Source organism: Humulus lupulus, chromosome 4 (genome assembly GCF_963169125.1).
Source record: "Humulus lupulus chromosome 4, drHumLupu1.1, whole genome shotgun sequence".
Lineage (NCBI taxonomy): Eukaryota > Viridiplantae > Streptophyta > Magnoliopsida > Rosales > Cannabaceae > Humulus > Humulus lupulus.
In genome coordinates, this window is record NC_084796.1 from 172379527 (window position 1) to 172389463 (window position 9937).

Here is a 9937-nt window from a genome sequence, read left to right on the forward strand (position 1 = left end):
GCATCTCAGTTAAACAAATAGCCAAATAACATGCTTTAAATCATAACCATGCATTTAACTCATAAAATCACACATAAATCCCAACCTGCCCTCCTGGCACACTAATCAAGGCCCTTAAGCCTTATTAACGAATTTGGGTCGTTACAGTACTCATCCACTGCTCAGCCTGCAGTGGGTCTGCTCCGCCCTCAACGGTCGGAGGTTGCTGTTTTCTGAATCTTTCATACAGAGGTTCCAACCTGTTCTCAATCACAGGTTGAACCGGAGCTGGTGCTACACTCGGCTGTAGTGGTATCACAGTGGCTGGTGGAGGAGCTGGTTGCCTCAACAGACTAAGCTCTTCCTCTGTTTTCTTCAACCTAGCCTCCATCTCGGCTAAAATCTGCTGCCAGTTCTGAGGAGCAGGTGGAGGGTCCTGCCCCTGGTTGTCATCCTCGGCCTGAATGCCGCGGAGTCTCGATGATTGGCGAGGCATTACAACTAAATGCCTGCAATCATTGACACCGCTCATCAGGCATGATAACAAGGTCCAATTCCCACCTCTCAATCTCAACAACAACCATGATCAATCAACCAAATTGACATACAAATATCATACAGCATACAACGGGCCTTGCCCTAGCATCATGCATATGTTATTTCAATCATCATGCTCATAACAATCTAGGCAGGCACACAAAGCATTAAACACATATTCATGAATATATCAATCGACCATACCAATCAACCCTGAGTCAAGCTTTTCAATGGCAGCGTGCGTACATGTTCGGTCAATCTCCAGAACCAATAAACCTTGGCTCGCTCTGATACCAAGTTGTAACGCCCTACTACCTTAGGGCCGCTACTTAGTGAGTTTAAGATAGAAATCGTGCTTTTGACTGACTCTAAGTGGTTTCTAAAACCAAAAGTGTGAATAAATCAAAGTTTAGGGCTGTATTCTTTTAAAATGTTTAGCTTCATTGAAAACATTAAGTATAAAACATCTGGGATCCCAAAATAAGGTTTACAAAATATTTCCAATTCAAAAATAGATTTACACTTGATCAACTATCAAAATAATGGTAAATACAGCCATATACAAAATTACCCCCAACCAAAGCAGTCGGGCAGGCCGAACATGTACGCGCCGCCCCCACGCTCTCCATACTCATGGCCGGTTCACTGACTCCTTGCTTTTACCTGCCACACGGAGCACCCGTAAGCCGAAACATCGGAACCATCCCCCGTGTCCCCGGGCAAAAGCCCTAAAAACTGAACTTTTGGGCTGCCAAAATGGCCTAGGGCCGCGGCACTCCCATCAAGGGCCGCGGCGCCCAGCGGCTTGGCCCCCATCCTGAAGCATCCTCGCGCCGCGGCGCCCAAGAATAGGGTCGCGGCACTCCCATCAAGGGCCGCGGCGCCCAGTGGCTTGGCCCCCATCCTGAAGCATCCTCGCGCCGCGGCGCTCCATCGCGAACCCAGAATTTCTGGGTTTTCCCCTGGGTTTTTCCCGAGCTTCAACCTCTCCAAATCACCCCAAACAATTACCTAAACCCCAAAATCAAATCAAAACCTCACATGAACCATCTAACAACCTATAGATACTAGAATCAAGAGCAAAACACCATCACACCCAAAAATCCACCCCCTTGATTCTAAATTCAGCAACTTAAACCAAAACATTAAAAATGCTTACTTAAGCTTTAAATTCCTCAAATAAAAACAGAAACCAAAGTTAAATGTTTAAAAGATCCTTACCACAAATGGAGAATCCACCCAAGGCTTCCTTGATCTCCTCCTAGACTCCCACTTCAGCCCCTTCTCTTCTTCTTCTTGCCCTAACCCTTCTTTCTTCTTCTTTTTCTTCTCTTCCAATTTTATCAAAACACCCAAATGCCCAATGCCCAAACCGTGCCCCCCTATAACCCAGCTGAAAGTTGTCTATTACCCTTGCCAAAAGACCAATTTACCCCTTCCTAATAACCCTTCCTAACTAAACCTTCAAGGGCACTTAAGTCCTTTCACTTCTATTTCATTTCTACCATTTTCTATCTAAAACTTGTTACTCACAGCAGTTACAAATGGTTACCCAGGTTACTCAATTGCCAGTAACTATAAACCCTCATTCACAACTCACCCTATAAGATTCCCAAAGTACCCCTAGGCTCCTCCCGAGCCGGGTACAAAATCCTGTTGTGACTTTTAGACTAATTGGCTCACTAGGACCGTCTCGATGCGTGCATCATGAGAAAAACACCACACTCACATGGCACAAATCACATAATACAATTATCATAGTTATGCCCTAAAATGGCCAGATTACAATTATGCTCTTTTTAAGACAATCACGTCTACATGCATACTAATTCACATAGTCATGCATCTCAATTAATCAAATAGTCATATAACGTGCATTAAATCATAATCATGCATAAAACTCGTTAAAGACACACACAGAATCCCATTATGCCCTCCAGGCACACTATTCAAGGCCCTTAAGCCTTAATAGTGAATTTGGGGTCGTTACAGTTGTGGCCAATGTCGTTGTGGAATCGACAAAACTTGGAAGGGTCCCTCTTAGCCTTCTGGTTTTTCAAAGGCTCCGGCTTTTTCCAGGGGAGGCGAGCAGAGTTTGCTAGGAAAATGTGTTCCCTAGTGTTTGTGAGCTCAGTATAAGCCGCGTAGACTGGCTAAAATTTTTCCACTAGCTTGTTCTACTTCGGACCGTGCTGGCCGCCCTCGCTGCTCCCTTTTCTCTTACCTCCACCCCCTTGGTTATTCTGTGCAACAGTTTGAGTTGTTTTTACGACATCCATTTCCACTCCAATGGGCTAATCAAGGGTTTGGCTCACTACTACAAATATAGGGTTTCTCTGCGCTTTTTTTTCAATCTAAAATAAAAAGCACAGAGAAAAGGATTGAAGGACACTTTAAAAATATGTTACTGCGGTTTTTTTTAAAAACGCAATGTAAAGTAGGAAAAGTGGGAAGTGAAAACTTTTTCTCTGCGGTTTTCGTAAAAAAATACAGAGGAAAATTGCACTTCTTTTCTCCGCGGTTTTTTACGAAAACCGCAAAGAAATAAAGACTTTTCTCTGTGGTTTATTGAAAAAACTGCAGAGAAAAGTATTGTAATTTTTCAAAACTTTTACCAAGCATAACTTTGTGCTCGGTTGTCCGTTTTGGGTATTTTTTTTTTTAAATTTGATATTTTTTCGAGATCTATCCAAAGAAAATACTACATTCTTTGGATAAATCTCAAAAGTTTTAAAAAATTACAATACTTTTCTCCGCGGTTTTTTTAAGAAAACCGCGGAGAAAAGGTTCCAGACCTATATATAAACTCATTCTTCCCCATAAGGTTCATAAACCTACTTCATTTCGCGAAAAACTTCTTCAACAACGACGGTATGTATTTCAACCTTAATCTTACTTTTTTTTTTCATCATTTTTAGCTAAATCTTAGTTAAAAACTGAAGTAGATGCTTGATATTTGTCTATTTTCAGGTTTTTGGTAGTAAAAATGGTTAGGATTTGGTCGAAAAATTGTCCATTTTCACTGTATTTTTGGGCATACATTGTGTTCTTGTGCTTCAAAATAGGTAATGATCTATATATCTTTGTTTGTATAGTTTTTTGTTTTTTTTTCATCATTATTTTTAGAGTTTATTTTGTGTGAAATAGACAAATAGAAATCAAAATTTTGAGAGGTTTTTCATAAATCATTAATTTGGTTGCTCAATTTTTTTTCATCACATTTTTCGGTGACAAAACCTGAAAATTTTGTGTTTTTTTTCTTCAGGTTTTCAGATTTTCTTTGTATGCAGCTAGATCGACCTCGAAAAAAATCCAAAGTTAAAAAAAAATACCAAAAACGGACAACAGAGCACAAAGTTATGCTTCGTCAAAGTTTTGAAAAATTACAGTACTTTCCTTTGCGGTGTTTTCAAGAAAACCGCGGAGAAAAGGCTTATTACAACCGCAGAGAAAGATGTTCTTTCTCCGCGGTTGGCATACCACTTTTCTCTGTGGTCGAATACACTGCGTTTTTCAGTTGTCTCAAAAATCGCAGTGTATTAAGTAGAAAAACTGCAGAGAAAAGCCTTTTTTGTAGTAGTGGCTGGTTCCCGCGACCGACGCTCATGCCTCTTCCAGGTTTATCCATTCCTGGGCCTTGTTCAAGAATATATCCATGGTGCTGACACCTCTTCTCTGTTTCTCTTTCCATAGCCCGCCTCCAACGAGGATTCCAGTCCTCAAGGCCATAAGCTTGGAACTATCGTCTGTGTCCTTGGCTCGGGCCATGACGTTTGTGATCCTGCTCAGGTAAGCTTTCAAAGGTTCCTTGGGCTGTTTCTTCACGTTCTCCAGGGTGTCAGCTTTGATGCGGGCAGCTTTAGAAGCTCGGAACTCCCCCTTGAAGTCAGCAGAAAAATTCTTCCACGAGCTGATGGAATGTTTCTTACACTACTTGAACCATTGCCTCTGGCACAGTCAAAGTGGAAGGGAATATCAAACACCTCAGCTCGGGGCCGATATTATGGGCCATCATCAGGGTGTTGAACATACCCAAATGATCCGACGGGTCTACATCTCCATCAAACTTAGAAAGGTGGGGCATCCGGAAACCCGGCGGGTACGTTGTGGCTGCTATGTTGGGGGCGAAAAGCTCGAGCTCATCCCCCGAGTCATACTCGTCTTTCTCCTTTTCTGACAAGAGCTTCTTCATCAACTCCCCCATCTGAGCTAAATGCTCTAGGGTTTGGTCCTTAATCCTTTGGTAGTTCTGGGGCTGTTCCACAGATCCAATTCCATTGTAAGTGTTAGGCAGGTTATTTTCCCTCCAAGCTTGAGCTTGGTTAGGTGGGACATTCCCACTGTCACGTACTTCAGAAAGAACATGCCCTCGGTGAGCATGACTTCCATTTCTAGTCGAATCCCCCCTCTGCGATTTGAGGCGATCTCAAAGGTCAGCACTCGACGTGGCCCGAGGGCTCGACGCTGAACTCAAGCAATTACGCAGGTCTCCACCAGATTTTCCACTTCGGTGGCTCCCAGTCCAGTAGCCCCTGTTGGAAAATCTTGGAGCCCACTACTGAGGGTGAGGATCTGGGACCTCCCTTCGAGCTCGGTTGCGATGGGAAGGACCGGCGGGAGGAGGATTTCTTCCGCTGCTCCCGTGTGTCAGAATCTCTCGAACTGGATGGGGAGGAGATGGGTATCTTATCGGTGACGGGGGAATCCTAACTGGTGACGCAATCCTAGTCCCGTCCGAGCGGATCAAATTAGCTCATGGCCATTCTACTCTACCATTTCCAGCATCCTGCGCTCAGCGGTCGGACCGCAGCGCGGGAGGGCTGGCCGGAGCAGGCTGTCTCCGCAAGCCTTCCCCGGATCTCCTCCGTGAGCCCTTCTAGGAGCATTCGACGGTGGAATCAAGCTAGGAGTCAAGGTTCGGATTGACCGATTGAATTACTGATTGTCCTTGGGAAACTCCTCAAACATAGTTTCCTGGTTGTGGTGTGATGTAGGTGCCGAACACGGGGTTGAGGTTCTGACTGATCGACTGGGCCTGGGCTGATTATCCCTGTGGGACTTGTGAGTCCCACTTTGCCTCTTTCCGACGTTAACGTCGGTTGTAAGAGGGGGTACCCAGGCCAAGACATCTTCGATTTGCCTACTTGCTCTGGATAGCTAACTCCTCAACTGTATTTTCTCTGTCTCTATCGCCGTCAGGAAACCCGGGTTCAGATTTGGCGGTCGGGGCACTAAACTCCCTGTGTCGTCTTGGCCCATTGGCTGCTTTCCCGATCGCTGCTGGATCTTGGGGTTTTGTTCATCGGATACGGCGGCAGGGTGGGCCTCCTGCCCATCATGTTGATCCGCCTCGTTACCATGTCTCGAACGAGTAACCACCATGATCAGGTTTTTGCGAATGCACCAATCTAAATCCTCTCAATGAAAAGCACCAAACTATTGACACGGTTCTTCGCCAACAGGTAATTATACAAATAAGTAGGATGGATTAGTGCTAATTAGTGAACCGTAATATGAAAATAGCTTAATTATAGACTTGAAAAATTAATATCATGGGAAGGTGATCACTCCTTTCTTTTTGGGTGGTTCGAAGGTTAAAATCCCTCTAGTCCACTAGTCAATATTATTGATATCTCTTGGCAATTTCTTACAGAGTATTTCTTTACAAAAATATCCGAACCCCTTGCACTGCCCAAGATCTTGGTATTTATAGGAAGAGGATACCTGGGTTGGCAATGGGGTCATCCCGTGATCTCATTACCCTTCACGTCATCTCTGTGACACTGATGATTAATTCCTAAAACCTTACAGTGAAGTGTGGTCTAATTAATAGGTAAGGAGGGATAATGGGCCGCATGGCCCAAATCAGGCGTGGGATGCCTGAACACGCACGTTTATACTGCGCGTCCGAGAATTCAGGAATGGAATAGACACGTGATGTCTGATATATGCACGTTTGTTTTGCGTGATTGACTTTACAAGGATTCGGGTGTCAGATCTCTGCCGCATCACGAGCTCAACGTAGTGCCAGCTCATGACATCCATACTGCTGACCCGCTGCCTCCGAGTAGCAGTTAACTCTCTAATTAGCTCGGGCTGGACAGATGGAAGCCCGTAACAACAGCTCTGGGTGGAAGATTTACACGTGGCAGATTGAATTAGGCCCTTTTCCAGCTCGACAATAGTGCGCGAATGTTTAGGGCGTACACATATTTTCATGGAACTTATGTTTTATATTTTATTATTGAAAATATTTAGTTTTAATTTAATTTATGTTAGTTTTATAGGAAATTTGATGTATTTTATTTGCTCTTGAAAAGCAAGAAAAATGATGAAAAAAGTGGAATTTTTGTGATAAAAGCAAAGGAAATGGTTTAATGCGTCCAGCTAGCTCCCACGGCCCATCAGCTCTTCGGCCCATGCCCAGACTCAGCCCACCCGAAGCCTCTTGATGCTCTCAGCCACCTGCTTCCCTTTAGCCCAGGCCCACGGAGAATCAACAGCCACACGAGTCCACTCGGCCAAGCTCCCTGCAGCAGCCACCTGCCAACCCACACCTGCCACAGCCCCAATTGAGCCCATCAAATGCACCTTGTCCCCGTGTCCTTAAAATGCCATTTTTACCCAATTTTTCCACAACATTTTACCCAAAAATCATCATTACTCTTACAATTCATCCCTATCTCCCATATTAGAATTAATTTAATTAATCTAATCAATTTAAATTTTGGCTATAAATATGGAATTTCAAGACCACTTTTGGTGTGCTTAATTTTTGGTTACCATCTTCTTTCTACCATTTTCTCTCTACCATTCTCTTTTCCATTTTGGGTTTTTCAAGAGCATTTTCAAGTATGTATTTCATTTATTTTGTAATTTCTATTCTAGTTATGTGCTTCTAATCTTTTTCATAAGATTATTAATATCATGATGAAGCAACTTGTAACTAGATAATATTTATGTTGTATGTTGATTTCCCTTGTAATGCAACAAAGTTTATGGATTTTTCTTCTTCATATTGTCTTTCATCTTTAATATCTCATATTTTGGATTGTTAGATAACATGCACTTTGTTCTTCATTTTGCAAAACATAATATTCTTTGTGTAAGATGTGTCATTAAATTGTACACATCCAATGCTTAGAACAAAAATATTGTGTTTTGACATATAAATAACGTTAATTGATTTTTTATTGTTTCATTAGGTTGATTCACATTAAATACTTTGAAATTATACTTTTTGAAAAGTGAAGAAAAATCCTATCTTTTTAGAAGTAATTTGTGCTTAAAATTGTAAATCTATTTCAAATTGTGGATTCTAGTATCTTAATAATCTTTCCTTCTAACACTTATTTTCAAATCATTATTGGTTTATTTTTATTCTCTTAAATAACTTTAATTTAAATCTTTTATTTTATGTTCTTGACATTAAATCTCATCAATCTGTCGAGCTAGGTTAGAATTTATTGATTTTGGTTTAAAATAGTTTTCTTTTTTATTTTAGACAACTCCTTTGGGTTCGATCTCGTTCTTACACGAACACTATATTTCATATACGATTCATGCGCTTGCGAGTTATAAATTTGTAAAACATACCCGTTTTGGTCCATCAAGATTTTAGCGCTGTTGTTGGGGAGTTGCAAGAAAAGAAACGAAATTTATCTCAAGGTTAGTGAATTCTTCTACTAGTTATTTTACTTTTTGCACTTAAAAAAATACTATATATACAAAAAAATATATATTTAAAACTATAAAAACTAAAAAAAAAAAGATAAAAAGAAAATTTGGGACGATTCTACCACCCATAAAAAAAACTTACTTATATATTTATATTTATTGTTTTTTTAAGTTGACGGCACTTGTGCCTCCTATCAATCTATCTTTTTAATTTTTATAGTTGATGGCACTTGTGCCTCCTAATTTTGTTATAATTTTGTTGTAATTGTTATTCCTTGTATTTCTTTGTTAGTTGACAGAACTTGTGCCGCCTAACCTTTGTTGTAACTTTCTTTATTTATCTTGTTGTAGTTTTTATTTTATTTTATTTTTGCAAGTTACTAGTTGATGGAAATTTTTCCTCCTAGCTAGTTGATGGCAATTTTTCCTTCTACTCTTTTATCTAATGTTTTAGTTGATGGCACTTGTGTCTCCTGATTTTTACCTTATTTTTTTTAATTGTTGATGGCATGCTATGCCTCCCTACTCTTGCATAATTTTTTATAGTCTTATTTAATTTTACCTTATTTTCTTTGTCTTATTTCATAGTTTAGTGTAATTGTGAAAAAAATACATGAAAAAACAAGAGAAGCCTAAATCTTGTGCTTTCACCATATGCAATTTTTGCTTAAAGTAAATTTGAACAAAATTCTCAATCCGCCTCTACAAATTAACCTGAGGGAGTCGTTAGTAGTTTGCGAGTAAGTTGAATCAAATAGGCCTGGGGACAAGTAAACCGTAAAAATTATGTTGTTGTGAAATCTCTAAAAAAAATTCTAAGTATGCTACGTGGTTGCGGTTTTTACTCATCTTCCACATCAGAAAATTGTTTGTTTGAGATTATCTCTGTTGCTTTGTGAAAATTGTATGCATCATTGGGAACGTAAATCTAAAAATCGATTAGTAAAAAGACGTGTATCTTTGTTTGAAATTGAAAGTGTTTGTAAAAATTTGAGCATCATGGAACCAATTGCTAATCCTGTTTATGAAAATGTTGTGCCTGAAAAAGCTTTGCTTGAATATTTTGTGCCTATTTCATCTAATGCTCCTTCATGTATCGTTCTTCCTACCACTTCTGCTATGCATTTTGAGCTTAAACCATCAATCATTCAATTGTTGCCATCTTTTTATGGGTTAGATAGAGAGGATCCTTACATGCATGTCAAAGATTTCTTAGAAATTTGCTTAACATTTAAATTTCAAAAAATTTCTGGTGAGTTGGTCAAACTAAGATTGTTCCCTTTTTCATTAAAAGATAAATCAAAAGCTTGGTTAAATTCCCTTCCCACGGGGTTTATAACTAAATGGGATCTACTTTATAATAAATTCTCGCATAAATTTTTTCCTATTTCTAAAACTGATAGTCTAAGGAGAGAAATCTCCGAGCTTTTCAAAAAAATAATGAAGAGATTTATGAATGTTGGGAAAGATTTAAAGATTTATTATTAAAATGCCCTCATCATGGTTTTGAAAAATGGAGACTTGTAAAATATTTTTATGATGGTTTGACTCCCTCTAATCGTCAAATGATTCAATCTATGCATACTGTAAAAAATTAAAAATTTCAAGGACAAGAGGCTTGGGACGCCCTTGAAGATTTATCTGTCAATTCACACTAATGGAATTATTTTGATCCTAGGACTAGGTCAACTAATTCACCAAAAAGAGGAGGAAGGTATGAAGTAAAAGATGAATTCGACATAAG

At 40.0% G+C, this 9937-nt stretch overlaps 1 non-coding gene across 1 annotated transcript; it reads right to left on the reverse strand.

Moving 5' to 3' along the window:
• Positions 1–9594: 9594 nt before the first annotated feature.
• LOC133833556 (small nucleolar RNA R71) lies at positions 9595–9700 on the reverse strand. The gene has a single exon (XR_009892931.1). It is a non-coding gene; the product is annotated as a small nucleolar RNA R71 (small nucleolar RNA).
• Positions 9701–9937: the final 237 nt, after the last annotated feature.